At 40.2% G+C, this 20,923-nt stretch overlaps 1 protein-coding gene and 1 long non-coding RNA gene across 4 annotated transcripts in view; one reads left to right on the top strand and one right to left on the bottom strand.

Moving 5' to 3' along the window:
• Positions 1 to 4,383, top strand: part of LOC114673705 (uncharacterized) — a 53,250-nt gene extending 48,867 nt beyond the window's left edge. The window contains exon 3 of the long non-coding RNA XR_003724497.2: positions 1,247 to 4,383. This is a non-coding gene — a long non-coding RNA (uncharacterized LOC114673705). The remainder of the gene's footprint in view (positions 1 to 1,246) is intronic.
• The window catches only part of CHST9 (carbohydrate sulfotransferase 9), a 292,759-nt gene that overhangs the window by 74,062 nt on the left and 197,774 nt on the right, over positions 1 to 20,923 (bottom strand).

Raw genomic sequence — 20,923 nt, 5'->3', positions numbered from 1 at the left:
AAAAAATAAAAGGAAGCAATTATTTCACTGTCTCTCCAAATGAAAACATCTATTTCAACTCAAAGAATATTTTGTAGCAGTAGAACATAGTGAGTAAGAGCACAAACTTGGGTGTCAGTGAGACTGGGTTCCAGTACTAATTCTTCATTTTTTAGTAGCCATGTGACTTCAGGCAATTTCCTTAGCATCTGTAAACCTTGATTTAGTCTTCTAAAGTAGAGATTATCAGAGACAATCCCTACCTCATGAGGTTTTCATGAGGACTAAATGATATCATGCACGTTTCATACTTAGAGCAGTGCAGGTCACATAGTAAGTGCTCAATAAATATAGTCACTATTTTTATACGCATTATCTTTTTCACTTACCACAACTTTAAGAAAGAAAGAAAAAGTGATTATGTAATCTAAATATTTGTAGCCAGGGAAGCAAATAGTTCTTCTTATAGTTTTATAAGAAGAATGTTTTTGATTAATTTAAAGGGAAACCATAGACATTTAAAATAAAAAATAGAAGCAGAACCCTGATGTGGCTAACACAAGTTAGACAACATTTATCAAAGTTCTAAAGCTTTATTAAAATTGGAGACCAAATAGAAATCCATATAATTTACTTTATTTTACTGCTCATATCTAACTTAGTCACTAAGAAATTAGTGTAATACTTTATGGATGTTTTCAGAGGCAGCTCTTATAATTCTCAGTTAACAACCTTAACAAGGTACGGGTTACATGAAATGTATGCTCACTCTAAAACACCCATCTGTCTTTTTTTTTTTTTTTTTTTCTCTCCAGAAACAAATATTTTCATTTTAGACTTCAAATTCCTATTTCCCATTTAGTGCACATTAATTATATCTGCTGTTTTATTTTTCTTGATGTATTTACAATAAGTCAGAAAATCAGACATAGGCCCAGCTTACTGTTATGGAAGCTCTAGTGTTCTTCAGGGCAGAGCTTCTCAGGCAGCAGACTGTGGGCAGTCAACAGGCGTGCCACGGTATTGGCGCCCTGGCTCCTGAGTCTACCAGTCAGGACCTGGAGCCCAAATCTCTAAGCTCATTGCCCTCCCACTCCCAGCAGAACAGTCTTGTCCACTGTGTGTGCTACACAAATACCACCTCCTTCCACATATGCTGTGATGTTGGAAAGGATAGAAAACTCTCTCTTGGAGAAGGAGGAGCTTTGAGCTGTGCCCTTCCAGAACAAGGCTAAAGGAAATGTGCAGGATTGACCCTGTGTTTCAGAGTAGAGCGGAAGAAGACAGCACAAAGCAACCAAGACAGGAAGAGGTGACATGAGAGACAAATTCACAGGGAAAGGAGGGAAGATGGGAGGTCTTTCTGCCTGGCAGTCAGAAGGAAGGCCAGAGGGTGATGGCAGGAGCCTTAGACTAGAAAATTGTTGCGGGAAGTCGGGGACCCCGAACGAAGGGACCAGCTGAAGCCTCGGCAGAAGAACATAAACTGTGAAGATTTCATGGACATTTATTACTTCCCCAAATTAATACTTTTATAATTTCTTATACCTGTCTTTACTGTAATCTCCGAACATAAATTGTGAAGATTTCATGGACACTTATCACTTCCCCAATCAATACCCTTGTGTTTTCCTATGCTTGTCTTTACTTTAATCTCTTAATCCCGTCATCTTCTTCGTAAACTGAGGAGGATGAATGTTGCCTCAGGACCCTGTGATTTTATCAACTGCACAAATTGTTTGTAGAGCATGTGTGTTTGAACAATATGAAATCTGGGCATCTTTAAAAAAGAACAGGATAACAGCGATGTTCAGGGAACAAGAGAGGTAACTTTGAACTGGCCGCCAGCGAGCCGGACGGAACAGAGCTATATTTCTCCTCTTTCATAAGCAAATAGGAGAAATATCGCTGAATTCTTTTTCTCAGCAAGCAACATCCCTGGGAAAGAGAATATGCCCTGAAGGTAGGCCTACAGACGGCCCCTTTTAAGGTGTCCCGTCTTTTATGGTTGAAGCCGAAGGGATGAAATATGCCCAGGTCTCCTGTAGCGCTCCCAGGAATATTAGGTGGAGGAAAATTCCCGCCTAATAAATTTTGGTCAGACAGGTTATCTGCTCTCAAACCCTGTTTCCTGATAAGATGTTATCAAAGACAATGTGTGCCCCGAAAATTCATTAGCAATTTTAATTTCACCTCATCCAGTGGTCCTGTGATCTCGCCCTGCCTCCATTTGCTTTGTGATATTTTATTACCTTGTGAAGTATGTGATATCTGTGACCCACACCCTATTCGTGCACTCTGTCCCCTTTTGAAAATCGCTAATAAAAACTTGCTGGTTTTACGGCTCAGGGAACATCATGGATCCTGCCGACACCCAGCTTTAAATTTCTCTCTCTTGTGCTCTTTCTATTTCTCAACCTAGCCGAGACACTTAGGAAATAGAAAAGAACCCACGTTAAACATCAGGAGTGGGTTCTCCCGATAGAAAATAAGACGCTTTCCTCTCTTCTTTAATGTCCAGAATCATGATTTCTTCATTAATTGTAGTTGTCCAAAGTGAAGAAATTCTTGGGAAGCTATTATGAAAACTATTTACAAATGAATGCATTCCCAGTTACAAGCATTGGACCAGCATTATTTGGGTTTAGAATTTGAGCTGACTGTGAATGGATTATGAGACTCATGTGAGTGTCCCCTGGCTTGGCGGGTCGTGGTCTGCAGCTGCACTGTGCAGCCTGCAATGTGTTTCATAAAAATACTCAACTGAGGTAGCAAGTACTGGTGCTGGTGGCAGTGTTATTTCCACTTGCAGGAGCAGTGTAGCTCCGTAGCAGTGCAATCAGTTTCTAACTATGTGAAGATTTGTGTATGAGAACCTCAGTGAACTGACAACACATTACTGATTTACTCCAGTAATGTCCTGTGCTTTTTATAGATTAGCACTCCTGGGCAGCAGGCCATCCGGCTTGCCCTTTAGTTTGACCTGGCCTATAGCATGGGTTTTGGAATTCACGGACCTGAGTTCAAGTCTGATCTCCAACACCATTAGCTGAGCAACACTGGGCAACTTATTTAACATCTCTAAGCCACTGATTGCAAATCAGAGAGATGTGATAATAAAAAAATTTACTGCATGGTGTTGCTATGAAGACTAAATGAATAACGTGTGCCATGTATCTAGAAGAGCTTAACACATGTTCACTCTCCTCTTCACTCCTGCAGCAACAGCAAAAATCATCTGTAGAGTTAACAGTAAGAAGATCTGATATTAGTAGCATCAGATGCTGAATAAACTCACAGGGATCAGAGCCTCATGGTCAACTGGTAGGCCTAGTGAGGGACTCAGAAAGAAAACATCTCTTTCTGAGTTTGGAGGACAAGAAAGGGTGTCAAAGAAGTAGACACTGAGGAAACGAACTCTCTGGAACCCTGACTACCATCCAGTGAGATGAGATTGACAATTAAAACAGAATTGACATAATATGATCCATGCCTCAGTTCCTTTGCCTAATGTTATACAGTTTGGCAAAAAGTACATAGTTTATTCATAATGCTGCTTTTATTTTTCTCAACTAATTGTTTTTATTTCTTTCTAAAGTGTCTGGCAATTCCAAATGATAGACTCAATGGATCATTTAGTGTAAAAAGGGTAAGTTAGGAAAATCCAATCTTGACAATTTTTAATATTTTTTCTGATGTGTTAAAAAGGTGGGACACCATACAAACTATGCTTTATATAACAGCTCTTGTAAAAAATCAAGGACCAAATACAATTGAAAATATTCTTCCATTTTTCTAAAGAAATCTCTTTTAAATTCTTGGAAAAGATCAGGCACAGCAAAAGTGAGTTAAAGCCTTAAAAATATGTTATTGGTGTCTTAGACCCCAAAGCAGAAATATACACTCATTTTAAGTTGCAAGAATAATAATCTAGATCTTTGGGGATTTTAAAAATGTCATCTCTTTGCCTTAAATGATTTTGAAACAAGGCATGAATATAAATAATACATATAGTACTTCTGGATTTAAACATCTTTGATGAAACGATGATATTGACTTGGAATCTCTCTCTCTCACTACACACATGTTCATGTGTGCACATGTACGTATACCTGTGACGTAGCTGTTTAGAATTGTTTGGCCTTCCGATGGATTGGCCACAGACCTTCCTGTCATGACACAGTCTTGCCAGTCATTCTTTCAGCTTCCTATCTCCCCTGGCAGTGGTGGAGAGGATCCCAAGTTGTTATCAACTGAACAAGGGAAGGAAAGTTGGGTATTTTAAGTCACATGCATCATTTTAGGATTTCTGGTTGTCCCTGGCTAAGTTTTTGATGATTACTGGAGATAAGAAAATAAGACTTAATTGTTACTTTCTTAAAAAAAATAAATAAACAAACAAAAAAAAACCTCCTGGAGTTTCAGAAGATTCTGGAAATTGACATGATTTCCTAATGTTTCAGTTGGTAGATACCTTGGGCTGGCCTGAGGACTTGTCATTTCAGACTCAGGAATAATCAGGCAGACACTACAGATACGCTTTTTGGGGGATGGGTCAAAAGGAGCATGTGACTGAAACACTGAGGGCTTTACTCTTCCTTTTGTGAAATCCGAACAGTAATCATATTCATCATAAACAATTTCTAATATTGAGAGAGTATAAGGTGAAAATCAAAGGGGTCACTTCACCCTTAGTCACACCCCCTATGTCTTTAAAAGCAAGAAGACAAATATAAAAATCTTTGTATATGCAATGAAAGCTTTCTGAATGCTATATAGGAAGCTGCTTATATAAGAGACTGCTTATCTAACATTCTGAAAGTTTTTATTGCATATACAAGGATTTTTATATTTGTCTTTTTGCTTTTTACACATGCAGGACCATGTTGTAGATGCTCTTCAGCTACTTCTGTTTTTTGCTTTTGTTTAACAGTATGTTGTAAACATCTTTTTGTTGGTCCCTATAGATCTATCTCACTGTTTTCAACAACTGCATTGTATTCTACTGAATAGAAGTCCTATAATTCTGGGGGCAGATAACTATTGTATGTGTTGACAAGCAACTTGTCAATGAACTTTCTTGTAATCTTTGTGTGCTCGTGTGAGTATATTCTATAGGTTAAATTCTTAGAAGTGAAATTACGTGGCCAAAAGGTGTGTGTGATGGCTAATATTGCGTCAATTTGATTGGACTGAAGGATGCAAAGTATTGTTGTTTCTGGGTGTGTCTGTGAGAGGGTTACCAAAGGAGATTAACATTTGAGTAGGTGGATTGGGAAACACAGACCCATCCTCAATCTTGGTGGGCACAATCTAATCAGCTGCCAGTGTGGCCAGAATAAAAGTAGGCAGAAGAAGGTGGAAAGACTGGACTAAGTTTACTGGCCTCCATCTTTCTCCCATACTGGATGCCTCAAACATCAGACTCCAAGTTCTTCAGCTTTGAACTCTTGGACTTGCACCAGTGATTTGCCAGGGGCTCTCGGACCTTCGGCCACAGACTGAAGGCTGCACTATCAGCTTCCCTACTTTTGAGGTTTGGGGACTTTGGGAATAGCTTCCTGGCTCCTCGCCTTGCAGACGGCCTATTGTGGGACTTCACCTTGTGATCATGTGAGTCAATTCTTCTAATGAACTTTCCTTCATATACACATCCATCCCATTAATTCTATCCCTTCAGAGAACCCTGACTAATACAGCATGGAAATTTTAATTTTTGGCTGTTATTGCTAAATGACCATAAAAAGGTAATATATATTTACACTCCCACCAATGATATATGAGGGTTTGTTATTTCACCCACATCCCCTAGCCTTTAGCATTGTCAGACTTTGAAATCGTTGGCGTTGCTATCTCATGGTTTTAACCAATGTTTAAAAAACTTGTGAGTGAGGTCGATGCCTTTATGTTTACTAATCATTGGTGTTTATTTACTATAGCTTGTCCATTTTCCACGTCTACTTTTTATTTATAATAGTTTTGTTGCACATTAAAGAAATTACATATTTGTGGGCCAAATTCTAAATAATTTTTAACTCTGCTGTCTTTTGAAGTCATGAAAGTTTTTTTTGCATGTATGGGGATATCTTTAATATGTGTATATTTATTAAATATTCTACTATGGTGCATGCATTTCATACTGTTCTTAGAAAGACTTTTCTCAATCCACAGCTGTTTTTTAAAAATGAGCTATTTTCTTCTATGACTTTTATAATTTTCTTTTGATGATTTCTTACCTAATGGTTAAAAATTTGACACATTTGAAATTTATTTTGGTGTAACGCTTGAGGAAAGGATCGAGATATGTTTTTCTTCCAGATGGCTGGTGAGTTTTGCTCACAATATTGATTGAAACATATATCTTTCTTCTACTGATTACCACTTTACTTACGCAAAATCCTCACATGGGTTCAAGTCTCTCTATATTCACTCTGTTCCACTGACCATTCTCATTTGAATTTATGCAGCCTTATATTTTAATATTCTTTACTAGCTAGTCTTCCTTGATCCTCTCTCTCTGTGTGTGTGTGTGTGTGTGTATGAAGCCCTAATAATAAAAGGATAGAAGTCTGCATACAGATTGAAGGTGACCTTGGGTTTTGAGTATATATTTGGCAATTAAGCTCCCAGATAAAGATGAGTTTATTCCACAATATAGTTATTGAAAGCCGACTGGGCCAGGCACTCTCCTGGGCTCTGCGGATGCAGCAATGAATAAGAAAGAAAAGGTTCCTGTTCTTGCTGAGTTTACATTAGAGGGCTGGGGAGGGGCCGAACAAATAAGTACCAAATAAACAAATGTGTACGGTCTTATTGTGACATGAAGTGAAATGAAGAAAATAAATTAGGGTGATGAGCTAGAGAGTGAGGGAAGAGGGAGGTATTTTAGATAAGTTATTTGGGGAAGGTTTTCTGAGTGACATTCGACCATAGCCTTAAGTTAAGCTTAGTTTATCATATCTAATTTCTTTCTAAATAGCTTGACCTTGATACTTTAGTGTCTAAAATAGAATTTGTTGTCTTTCACTTAAAATCTGTTCCCCTCTGATCTTCACCATTTTGGTCAGTGTTATCATTATATTTCTTAGTCATCCAGATCCTGAAATTTTGGGACCATTTGCTTCTTTGTTTCCTTTCCCACATGACCCATTGGTAGGTCCAGAGCACCTTCTCCAGGGTGTCTCCGGCATGTTTCTTCCTTGGCCATTACCATGGTGTGTGCTTAAAATGGCCCACAAGTGAGATTATCATGTCTGCCTCTAAACCAGTGTCTCTGCCTCCAGTGTCTCCCACTTTCAACTCAGACTCACCTTGCTGTGATGTGAAGCTTCTAAAATACAGATTTCTGATAAAAATCTTTAAACTGAAAATGGAAAATACTTTTGCTTATAGAATGACATTAGACTGCTTTATTTCAGATTCAAGATCTTGCAAAATCTGAGATCTGCTCAATTCTCAACTCTTCTTTCCAAATGAATGCTTCCTATCTGCCAGGTACAATTCTAAACGCTATATGTATTGATTCATTTAATCTACACAACAACCCTTTAAAGTAGGTATTATTATTATTATTATTATTATTATTATTATTATTATTATTGAGACAGGGTCTCACTGTCAGCCAGGCTGGAGTGCAGTGGCACAATCTCGGCTCACTGCAACCTCTGTCTCTGGGGCTAAAACGATTCTCTGCCTCAGCCTCCCAAATAGCTGGGACTACAGGCATGCGCTACCACACCAGCTAATTTTATATTTTTTGTAGAGATGGGGTTTCACCATGTTGCCCAGGCGGGTCTTGAGCTTCTGGGTCCAGGTGATCTTCCTGTCTCGGCCTCTCAAAGTCCTGGGATGATAGGTGTGAGCCACTGTGCCTGGCTGAGGTAGGTATCACCATAATTGCCACCTTATAAATAAGGAAACTGAAGCATGGAGAAGTTACCTGACTCGTCTAAAGTCATGGAGCCAGCACATAGACATCCATCACTGCAATCGAAGAAATCTGGCCTCTACCCATCGTGGTATATGTTACCGTCTAATGTTTCAAGATCTATTCCTGCTTGTGTGTGATTGAATGTTGTTCCTTCTGGCAGAAATCCTCTTTTCCCAGCTCTATTTTTGCTTGACTATGTCCTCAAGGCCCAGCTCAGGTAGCCTCCTATCCCCTTCTCTCACCAGCCTCATCGTCATTAGCGGCTTCCACCCCTGAACTCTCAGGACAGTTTTAGGAGATATCACCCACTACTACACAGTGGAGCAGATGATTTTGAACACACATTCTGTTTCTGCAACTAGATTGCAAACTATATTAAGGTAGACACAGTGGCTTATTCCTCTGGGGCCCTAAGAAAGACCTAACTTGTATAGTAAGTACTTAATGTTGATTGTTGACTATGTCAGTCATAGAACACTCAATGGAATAAGGCTTGTGTCCAGATATTGGTGACAACTTTAGTGCATTTAAATTTAAAATATGCTGTGTAAAAATTTAAGAGTAAAGACAGAGAAATTCACTCAACAAACTTGTGGAGCATATGCTGTGCACCTGGCATTGTCGTCAGTACTCAGGAGGCATCCCTGAACAAATGAGACATAGTCGGAATAGACTGGGTTGTGTTGCAGTAACAAACAATTGCCAAGTCACAGTGGGTTAAAAGGAAAGGTTTATTCCTTTATCGTGCTCTGTGTCCTTTAATGGCTGCCAGGGGAATAATGTTCGAATTAATCATCCAGGGAGCGAGCCCAGTGGAGCAGCCGCCATTTAGAAAGGTGCAGATGCTGTGTCAGAGAGAGGAAGGGACGTGGCAGATGCGCTGGCTGCGAAGAGATCTGCCCGCAGCAGCAGCACCACGCATCCCTTCTGCTCGCTTTCTATTGGCCAAAGCAAGTCACACAGCCACGCCCAACTCAGGGGGCCAGGGAAATCCACTCCTACACTAGACCTGGAAAGACAGAGCGCCCATGACTATGGATAGCTCCCACGACTCCCCACAGACAAAAGATTTCTGCCTGGTGGAGCTTATTCCAGACTCTCAAGGGGGACCCAGACAGTAAGAAATAGACACGATAAGCAAATGGTAGAAGATGTTAGAAGATGACAAGTATTATGGGGGAAAAAAAGCAGAGCAGGATGCGGAGGCTGTGGTGGAGGTGTGGCAGGGGTGTGTAGGGGAATCGGGTGTTCATTAAGATGGTTACATTGGGCCAGACGCCGTGGCTCACGTCTGCAAGCCCAGCACTTTGGGAGGCCGAGGCGGGTGGATCACTTGAGGTCAGCAGTTCCAGACCAGCCTGGCCAACATGGCGAGACCCCATCTGCACCAAAACCACAAAAATTAACCAGGCGTGGTGGCACGGGCCTGTAGTTCCAGCTACTCGGGAGGCTGAGGCAGGAGAATCACTTGAACCTGGGAGGCGGAGCTTGCAGTGAGCCAAGATCGCACCACTGCACTCCAGGCTGGGCGACAGAGCAAGACTCCAACTCCAAAAAATAAATAAATAAAAATAAAAACTAAAAAAAAGGAAGAAAAAATAGATGGTGACATTGAGCAAGGAATTGAAGAGGTGACAGAGTCAGTCATGCAGCTATCATGGGAGAAAGGGTTCCAGGCAGAGGGAGCAGCAGCGCAAAAGCCCTACAGGGGGAGAGAGCATGGCCGTGTTAGGCAGCGAGGAAGCCAGTGTGGTGGGGCAGATGGGGACCGACAGAGTTTGGGGCGTGAGGCCTTGGGGATTCCAGGTTTTCCTGCGAATGGTACAAGGAACCGTGTCAGAATTTGAGGCAGAAAAATAACACGATTGCACTAACCTGATAAAGAATCTGTGTTGCCAATGGACTCTGGGAGGGTAAAGATGGAGGCAGGCGGAGGCGGCGAGCAAGTCAGTGATCCGGCTGAGAGCTGAGGGCGGCTCACCCGGAGATGGCGCTTTTCCTTGCCATGGCTTTTGATACCAGATTTCCTTTCGAGGGTGTGTTTTAAATGTGGTTTTGGCTTCAAACGCTGCATGGCACTAACAATGAAATCTAGTTTCTTCCCACGACCCAGAAGACGGCGGAGCTTCACCCTTTGGCTTCACCCCCTGGCACCCAACTCCTCATTTAAGGAAGCCAGCTACACTGGCCTCCTTTTGGTCACTTGATTACAACAAATTCTTCCAGCCTCACGGACATTCCCTTTACCTAGAACATGTTCTCTCCTTTTTTCATGTCTTAGTTCAAATGTCTCCTGTTGGACAGGCTTTCCCTGACCTCAAGGAAGCCTCTCCTATTTATTGTTCGTCTCACAACTCCACGTACTTCTTTCATGGTGGTTTCTGCAGTCTGCAGTCCTATAGTTTACCTAATTCCTTTTCAGTGGTCTATTTCTTACTGCTAGAACGTAAGCTCTATAATCAGACTGCTGGGATTGGTCGTGTCTTTCTATGTGGAAATTCTAGTGTCTAGAGTAGTACCTGGCAGAATTAGGCACACAACAAATGTGTGTATGAAAAAATGCATGAGTCCAGAGTCCCAAGGGATGAGAAGGCATCAAGGAGGCGAAGGTGCGGAAGAGTGCATAGAAGGCCCCGGGTTCAAGTAGTCTCAGAAAAACTGGAGAAGATGTTGCTTTAGATCAAGCTTGTCCAACCTACGGCCTGCAGGCAGCGTGCAGCCCAGAATGGCGTTGAATGTGGCCCAACACAAATTTGTAAACTTTCTTAAAACATGAGATTGTTTTTTTTTTGCAATTTTTAAAAGCTCACCTGCTATTGTTAATGTTAGTGTATTGTATGTGTGGCTCAAGGTAGTTCTTTTTCTTCCAATGTGGCCCAAGGAAATCAAAAGACTGGACACCCCTTTAAATGGGAAAGAGTTTTTTGAGCCCCCAAATGGGTGCCATCACTCTGAGCATGCTGGGCCCTTATCATATTCTAATGACCTGGTTTTTGTATCTGTTTCCCCCACCAGGGGCTATGTGCTAGTCTTCCTTTTATCCCTGGTGTCCACGGGCTCAAGGAATATTTTATTGCACCAAACTATACTGACTGCTCATGTGTTCAGACTCTCATGCTGAGCTCTCTAATTAGATCCTCATTAAAAATAAATGTTATCGTGAATCTTGTAGGGCCTTCATGGAAAAAAAATTGTGCATGCCTGCCATGATATTTTGGACACACTGAGATGTTTTTAATCAAGCCACCATCTGGGCCATACATTTTGGTAACTCTATTTTACCGCGTTCCATCAATTTATGGCAGCCTCACACAATCTGAAGTATGGCATTTGAACTATGACTATAACAACTCAAGGAGACGCCTATTTCCTTCCTGAAGTTTTAAGATCCAATGCAATTTGAAATGAAAGAAATAAGGGACTAATAAGATGAAAAGCAGTCTTTAGGAGTGGACAGTGGACACAGGCAGGCACGGCAAAGATCGTTAACCAGGTGAAAAACTGTGAGTAACCAAAGAGGCGAATGCAACACTTCATTTTTTTTTTTTTGAGACGGAGTCTCGCTCTGTCGCCCAGGCTGGAGTGCAGTGGTGCAATCTCAGCTCACCACAAGCTCCACCTCCCAGGTTCACACCATTCTCCTGCCTCCCGAGTAGCTGGGACTACAAGTGCCCACCACCACGCCCAGCTAATTTTTTTGTGTTTTTAGTAGAGACGGGGTTTCACCATGTTAGCCAGGATGGTCTCAATCTTCTGACCTTGTGATCCGCCCGCCTCAGCCTCCCAAAGTACTGGGATTACAGGCGTGAGCCACCGCGCCCAGCCAACACTTTCTTTAGTCACTATCAGTGTTCCAACACAGGTGGAGTCCTGAAAAGAACAGCAAACATTTTGGATGATGGAAGTATGAAAAATGTGGGAAAGGAAGAGGGAAGAGGAGAATAAGATGTGAAGTATGTTTTCTGTATTTTATAACTGCTGTTGATTTCTTCTGAAACCCTATCAGTGACTTTAGCTTTAGCTTATAATTTTGTTTCCAATTTAAAAATTAGTTTCCTTATGTTTGCATGGTGCCTGACAGATTTCAAATACTTCCATCATCCATGGTCTCCTCTGGTCCTCCCAACAACCATATAGTAGGCAGAGCGGGCATACTTATTATTATTATGTTTTTCTTTATTTCTTATTTTATTTTATTTTATTTGAGACAGGGTCTCATTCTGTCACCCAGATTGGAGTGCAGCGGCCCAATCTCGGCTCACTGCAACCTCCGCATCCCAGGCTGAGACGATTCTCCTGCCTCAGCCTCCCTAAGAGCTGGGATTACAGGCATGTGTCACCACGCCTGGCTAAATTTTTTGTATTTTTAGTAGGGACAAGGTTTCACCATGTTGGGCAGGCTGGTCTTGAACTCTGACCTCAAATGATCCACCTGCCTCGGCCTTCCAAAGTGTTGGGATTACAGGCGTGAACCACTGTGCCCAGCCCAGGCATACTTATTTTCATTTCACAAATGAGGAAAGAGAAGCTTGGGGCTCTGGGCACCTTGCTCCAGGCCCGAGAGCTGTTATGTGGCAGAAGTGCAAACATGGGTCTTTTGATAACACACCTACTGTGTCCTGCCACCCTTACTTTGTTGTTTAAATCTACTGTTTTATTAGATAAGGTTCTTCTGAGCCAAGATTTCAGTTGCAAGTGATGTAGTGAACAAGTGCTTCCAGGAGAAGCCAGTGAGGGTGGGGGGAAGAGACACAGGGAATGGGAAGGAGCCCACACTCAGCCTGACTTTTCTTTTTACTTGTATAAATGTATGGCATACAAATATAATTTTGTTCCATGCAGACATTGTGCAGTAGTGATGTCAGGGATTTTAGGGTATACATCACCCAAATAATGTGCAGTGTACTCCTTACACAATACCTCATCGTCTGCCCTCTCCCACTGCCCCACCACTCCGAGTCTCCATTGTCCATCATTCCACACTCTGTGTCTGACTTGTTTCATTTAAGATAATGGCATTCAGTTTCATTCACATTGCTTCAAAGGACCTAATTTTATTCTTTTTAATGGCTGAATAGTATTCCAATGTGCATATACATATGTGTGTATATATATGTGTGTGTATATATATATATAAAATGTGTGTGTGTGTATATATATATATATATATATATATATATAAACATTTTCTTTATCTTATTCATTGATGGACACTTGGGTTGTTTCTATATCTTTGCTATAGTTCAGCCTGATTTTTGAGGGAGGGGCACTGCAGAGCATAAATTACATCTCAGAATTTATTCACCTTGGGGCAAAGGAGTTGGCCTTTTGTATTCCCACATACTTCTGTTATTGGCCAGTCAGCAGGAGGTGTCCCCCACCATGGGAGGAACCAGGAGAACAAGGAGGACCCAGTGCACCCGAGCAATCTTCTCATGGGTGGGAGTGCCAGCCTGTTAGCAGCAAAGCACATTGGAGGGGCTCCAACGATGTACTCCAAATCTGTGCTCAACAGGGGGACTAAATAAGTGGGATCAGCAAAAGCTACTTAGAATTTTTAAAATGCTACCTGAATGTAAGAAATCATTTTATTCTGGTGCATTCTTAGGGCAAATGGAGTCATTCCAGAACCTTCTTTGAAATCGGAATCAGATACACTTGCAGTAATCTGACTCTCTCCCTGAGGAATCTGATATGAAGACACTCATTTAGAAAAAGGAGCTGTGGCCAAAGCTGGATATTGTTTCACTGAATTTACAGAGATAATTCTTTTAACTCATTCTGTTCAGATAAAAGATCAAGCCTAGTGGAGAAGTGATTTAGCCATAGGCCACATAACTGGTAACTGACAGAACCTGAATGTGAAGTCAGGTTTCCTGACACCCAGTCCAGAGTCCTTTCCAGTCCCTGCCTGCCCAGCATTAGGAAGCGATTTTGCTTTCTAGCTGGGCCAGACAGGGATCCAGGAGGGAAGAGGTGAGGGAGCCATTGCCTTCTTTGACTCTGATCTTCAGCATTTTTGAAGCCTACTCAGACATGGAGAGAGACTAAGTCTCTTGAATGCTTTTCAAGTCCTTCTCTACTGTGGAAGGGAAGGAAAGCATTCCTGTGACTCATTTGTAAAGACTGCATGATGTGACAAAGTCACATGAATACGGGAAGCCATCAGGCCACAGTGAGGAAAGAAAGCTGGGGACAGGGGGCTGCTTTGCTTCTGAGAAGGCCATCACAGTGACAATTGTGATCTGAAGGTCCTCAGAGTTTAGTAGAAGGAAAAAAAAATCCATCTCCTTGCATTCTTCTTCAGGCAATCTTACGAAGTGCTTATGTATAGCTGCCTAGTCCAAGCGTTTTTCATTTTGTTTCTTCCTCTTTTATAAGGAAAGATGTTATTTGAAGGAAAAACATGAGTGAGAGATGAGGGATCTGAGCAGTCTCATATGCCTTGCCAGGCCCTTTTATCGACTGGGAGCATCCTTCGTGCAAAATTCATGGAGTCATTCTTAAGAGAAGTTCAGCATGCATACTCTATTCTATAGTCTTAGATTTCTAAGAAAAATATGCATCTCTAAAGAAAAAAAAGTTACTTGCCAATATATAAAGCCTTTTAATTTGTACTGAAGCTAAAAAAAAAAAGTTTAAACAAAACCCAGATGGAAGCTGTCTAAATGCTTGGGTTAGAAAGAAGATTGGGTCAAATACAATAGCAAGTCCTAAAGCAATAGCCTGCTGCAGGCAGTACAAATCTATCCGCATTTAGTCTAAATGTAGAGTGACCTTTCACTACCAAGCCTTGAGCTTAAAGTTGGCTGCAGTTATTGGAAATCATTTCCAAAGGTCATTTGTAAAAAAAAAAAAAAAAAAGAAAAAAGTAATATGGATTTAAAGATACCTTCCATACATGTAGGAAGCCAAGTCTGCCATGCTAGTTAAAAATAATATGGGAGAAATCATTGTTGCAGTGATGAGTTTTGAAAATAATCTAAAAGGTCTAGGGCTATACAGATAGCAATTTAATTTTCTTTCCTTATCCATTAGTATAATTGTTCCTATGTGTATTGCTAAGCTATTTACCAACGCCATATTATAAGCATCCGAAAAACAATATGCATTATTACACTTAGGAGGGAGTTACTGAGAACCATTTGCTTTCATTAGATCAGGGATATTACACTGAGGCCAGGCAGAGAACATTCCCATGAGCAAAAGTCTGACTTTCATTCCAAGTGGTGACATTTATATGCAGGGTGTCCAACATGTCATTAGAGATTTTTCAAAGGGCATATATAGCCCAAGTCACTAGGGCATGATGCGTGCACCACCTTAATAAGTTAAAAAAAAACTTCATGGGCTCAGCAGGAGTACAGAAACACTCTTATGTTCATCAGTGAATGCTAAATGAGTCCGCTTTTTAGATGCAGGCAGAAAGAGAGCAGGTATGTGCATGTGTAAGAAATAAGACATGCTTTGATGATTCTCAAAGATACTTGCTCTTTTCTTGTGTTTTTTTTTTCTCCCAATGTAAAATTTTGTTTAAAGTGGAAAATATATATATTTTTTGGAATAAAACAGAAATTCATAACAAATTGTTTTATTTTCTGTAATTAGAAATCTCTTTGTCTCAAAATTTTTCTTTTTACTCTTCTCAACTAACCCGTTTCTTTTCTCTTTTTCTGATGTGTGTGTATGTGTGTGTATGTGTGTGTGTGTGTGTGTGTGAGCGCGCGTGCGTGTGCTGCTCTTCAGAGTAGATTCCTAAGGACAATGACAATATCTATTTAGATGCTTTATTTAGGACTTGTATGTTTATTAAGTTTTAAATCAGAGTATTAATAATCCTTACATTTATTGCCACCCCCCACGAATGTATGGAGAATCTCTTGTGTTCTAGAACTTTCCTAGCCACTTGAACCCACTTAGCTGAAAAATAAGACATCTCTTCTGTTCTCACCAATATTCGTCTGTTTTTGTTAGCAAAGACAGAAGTGTCTATCACGTGAGTTTTGTGATGCAGAGGAATAAACATATGTTCAGAAAAACATCTGACTTCCAGTGTTGCTTCTAACACTTATCAGCCTTGTGACCAGAGGGAAGAAACTTCATCTAAGTCTTAGTCTCTTCAACTGTAAAATGAGAAAAAATAATATCGGTCCTACCTACCTCACAGGGCTGTGGAGAAAATATAATGAAAGTAAATGTTATGAAAATGCCTCATAAATTTCAAAGTGTTATGCAAATTCAAGGCACTAATGCATTGAGGAAATGGCAGACTTGGTGCCTGGCTCAGAACTGAGCAAAGTGGGTTCCCTACAAAGGGACAAACCCAAGGGAGAGTCAAGACCTTAGCCAATAAGAATTTTCTAGGTGACTTATGTGACATGGCCTATATCTGTGGTTTTTGTTGTTTGCTGGCTTTTCTTTTCTTTTTTTTTTAAGATTGTGGCAAGTATGTCAGGGCATAGAAGGGTCTTTCATCCTTGAGCATGTTACCCTGTGCTATTGCCTTTTGGAAATATGCCCATCCTATTTTGTTGTGAGAGTTCGACCATAAATAGTTCTCTTCTAAAATGTGAACACTTTGTGCCTTTTATCTTCCTGCTGGCAACCCTTTGCATCTTTCTTTCATTTTACAAATAATAATGCTTATAATAGAATATTTGGGGAAGGCCAAAAAGGAGAAGAAAAACATCACCCATAAGACAATCACTATTAACATTAGTTTATTTCTTCACTTTCTTTTTTTCTATGCATATATGGGATTTGGTTTATATAGTTGTGGACACACTGCATATCTGCATATCCAATGTTATAGTCTGCTTTTGTTTCCCACATAATGTAAAATAAGAAATTTCCTTTATTTCAATTTTTTTTCTCCCCTCTTATCATTCAAAACTCATGTTCTGCCCCATCTTCCTTTGGTAGCTCCCCATGTTTTGCTGATTTGACTTACAAAGGCGTCATCTGCATTCTAATGACATGTTTCTGCCACTAGAACCCATCTCTCTTCTTCTTCTAAGAGTTAATTTAATTGTCTATATTTCTCATTTTACCAAGAGCTCCTTTGAGTAGGAGCCGTGTCTATTTAACTTTTTATACACAGAGACCAGATCAGTGCTTGGCGTAAACTGCTCAAGAAATATTTGTGGAATAGACTACCAATTCCTATGATAAATTCTTAGCAAAAATCATGTGTGTCTGCCTTCTAGACCCTTGAGTTGATAAACTATAATTTCCTTAAAAATACCTCAATTGCTGGTTTCCATATCGTTACTACAGTACAATTAACATTTTTAAATGTATTTTTCTCTGTTTCAGATTGTTTTTAAACTTAAGATTCATAAAGGAGAAATTCTAGAAATTCAATTCTAAAACTTCAATATTTTTTAATGACTTTTGACATGTATTTTCCAATTGCTTTTAAAGAACTTGGATCTACTTTCATCGCTTTCAAGCTATATCCCAGAGTCCATCAAGACTACGTTAAGACAGGATGGATACTCCTTCCTCCAGGAAGCCTTCTCTGTTTCCCTACCCACTCTACCAGTTAAGCTTAGGTGTGTCTCCTCTATGCTTCTATATAACCCTTCGCTATAGAGTTAGGATGCTTTGTTGTGGTTACGTATTTACTTGTCTTTCTTCCAAAGAAGACTATGAGCTCCTTTAAGGGAAGAGGCAAATGTAATAAGTTATTACAATCCCTAGTGCCTAGAAGTATAACAGATTCACGATACTTCTTGTTGACTGTAAGAAACTAGTGCTTAATCCAACTGCGTAATAAAATTGACTCATGAATGAGGGTAATAATGGCAATGATTATGTACCAAACATAAATTGCAGGATGAGAGAGATTAGACTACCGATTTATTCTTTACTCTGGAAACTTTGACAGAATTAATGTTCAGTACATGCTATAACATTCAATTATTCAATAATTCACACACTGGAGTCAGGAAGTTGCCCAACACTGAATTTTCCCTTCTCCATCAGCTTGCCTTTACTCCATTTTATATGTCAGGTTTCCTTCCTCTAAAAATTCTTAGGGTTTACCACTTCAGCATGCAGATTCAATTACCGGTAGTGCTGCCTAAGGCAAGCAGTCCTATCAGTGCTAAATCTGTTAAAAAAGAAAGTCCACACTTTTCTTGGGGAAAAAAAAGGTTTCATAATTTATAAGAGTTCATAATGAATATTTTACCAAGGGCAGAAAATGAGCAAAGAGGTATGAAAGAGGCTATGGGATTATTTCCTAGCAACCCATCGGCCAAAACGAAGCCTAAATATGCTATGTCCTAAATCCCAGTGCAGAAAGAATATGTAAAAATGAAGTGATCTTAAGGAACACATGTACTTTTTTCACTTGTTCGGTTTTTTTTCAAAATGCTGATCAATATCATCTATATAGAAATGATCATTAAATATGTAAGGAGAGTTCTGTGATGTTGATGGAGCCACAGGAGGCTCCCTTTTTCTTATATTCACATTCCCTAATAGCAGAGTTGGATTATTGCATTTTTTTTTCTAGTTTCTCAAGTTAAGAAGTAGATTGGGAAATTAGAATTGCTTACAGGCTAAATTTTCCATGTTAAATAAAGGCTTTTGACTTAAAAAGATATTGGTAAGAAAGAGCCAATGGTTTCTTTTTACAAGGCCAAAAACGTAAATATGCATAACCAGACAAAGTCCTTCACACCTAAATACCAAGTTACAAAAAAAATCTTGCTTAACCCATGTAGACATGATGCTTACTCTTCAGGGTGAGGTGAGGTACCATCTTCATTCCATTCACAAAAAATAGCCACTCATGTCTAGCATCCATCAATGTGTGAATTCTTGATTGACTTAGCTGCAGCAAGTATTTGCTAAGTGGCATATTCAGAACAGAGCCACATCAATCATTCAAGTGTTACTAATTTTCATTGTAATGAGCACTTGAGAATGAACAGTAAGTGCATTGTTCAGGAATACATGTGCAATCCTGCTGTTGATCGCCAATAAACATGAACTCATTTTCCAACCCTCAGAGCTTGCCTCTGGCACATGGACTTTGGAGGTATGATTTCTGTGGGTAATTATCCCACTTTGCATGTGTACAGTGCTTTGTAGTTAACAAAGACTTCCACTACATAACCTCACACATCCAGTAGAAGCGGAGGCCTGACAATTTAATTATTGCTATTAAATTGAAAACTAACTGTAATCATTTCTGACAAGTCCCCTATCTTTGTCAGCAAATTTAGTGGGTTGAGTCAACTTACTAAGTTGAATCCAGTCCATTTTCCTCCATGCCATCATTGCCCTAGCTGAAGTTCCTATCAGTCCCCCGATCAGTTGCAATATTTCCTCTAACCAGTCTTCTGTATTCCAGTCTCCCATCCTCCCCTTCCTACTTCCCAGTAAATCCTCCACACAGCAGTCAGAATGACCTTTAGAAAAGCAAATCTATTATGTTATTTTCCCTCCTTAACATCATTTAATGGCTTACAGCTGCCTTTAAAATAAAGTACAAAATCCTCCACAGAGTTAAAAAGACCCATGATCTAGCCTCTGCCCAGAGGCTGAATTCTGAGTCCCTCAACACTGAAAAGATTACAGTGATCCACTTTCTACTTTGTCTCTTCATCCACACGTAATTAAGAAGGGAAGAAACTATAAAATATGAAACACGTATGTATGTTGTAGTTAAAATAGTTTCTTAAAACAGTTCTGATTACAAAATTCTGGATAAATTTATCAAAGCTAAACTCCTCTTACTTTTTTTTTTTTTTTGCCTCTGCTTTGCAAGTGCCCCTAAGAATACTCAAACTTTGCCAGTTGGGTGATCTAGAACTGAGCTGTTTCTCTAGCAAAAACAGTCAAGCAAACAAAACAGTAGCAACAAAACTCACCCTATGTCACAAAGGAAACTTTTGGTTCATTCAGCCATTCACTTACAGTAAATTCATTGTGTGTCAGACACCGTTCCAGACCTTACTAGGGACGGGGGATACACAGTGAATGGGATACTATTGCTGGCTTCAAGGAGCTCACAATTTAGAAGGGATGGGGATGAGGGGTTATACAGTTAAGGTTTTCCAGTCTTTTCTTCAACACTTCATGCAACAGGTATCTCTGTGTTCCCACCCTCCTTCAAGTCTCCATTCACTGTACCTTGTTTCATGATTCCCCATGATGGTCCTTCAAGTATTTATTCATTTATTCAAATATTAAGTCATTCCTTTTCCACATGATAGTTCTTCAAAGATAAAATGGAATAAAATTCATATACTCAAAAAATTATATGCCACTCTCTGGGAATTCAACTGCCCTTGCCTTAAGCTCCTCATAGTTTTGTGGCAGATATGGACAAGCAGATAGACAATTACTAAGTGATGTGACAAGAAGAAGGACTGAGGGACTGAATCCAGACCTCTAAGTGTGTGACCATCTGTGTAAGGAGAGGGAGGATCTGACCTCTGTGCAAATATTAGCCAGGCTAAGAATCACAGTGGGCGTCTAGGAAGAGGCACTGTCAATAAGCAATCACTGGTGGTATAACCAAGCATGGTAGGTTAGGGGAACCCTCTGTAGAGAGTATGTTTGGAGAAAGTATAGGCCCTAGACCAGTGTGTTTCAAATTTAGTGGACATCAAAATGACCTGCAGAACTTATTAAAGCAGTTTTCTGGGTCCCTGATAGTTTGAATGTATGTCCCCACCAAATCTCATGTTAAAATGTGATCCCCAATGTGGGAGACGGGGCCTGTTGAGAGGAATTTGGGTCAGAGGGGTGGATCCCCTCAAGCCTTGGTGCTGCCCTTGCCACAGTGAGTTCTCATGAGATCTGGTTAAGTGTGTGTTATTTCTCCCCCAACTCTCTCTCTCGTTCCTGCTTCTGCCATGTGACATGCCTGCTCCCTCTTTGCCTTTTGCCATGAAAAAAAAGCTCACTGAGGCCTCCCCAGAAGCCGAGCAGATGCCAGCTTCATGTATAGCCTGCAGAACCATGGGTCAATTAAATCTCTTTTCTTTATAAATT

This window comes from Macaca mulatta, chromosome 18 (genome assembly GCF_049350105.2).
Source record: "Macaca mulatta isolate MMU2019108-1 chromosome 18, T2T-MMU8v2.0, whole genome shotgun sequence".
NCBI classification, from domain to species: domain Eukaryota; kingdom Metazoa; phylum Chordata; class Mammalia; order Primates; family Cercopithecidae; genus Macaca; species Macaca mulatta.
Note: the sequence above shows the minus strand (reverse complement) of the source record. Positions and strands in the feature narration are given on the sequence as shown.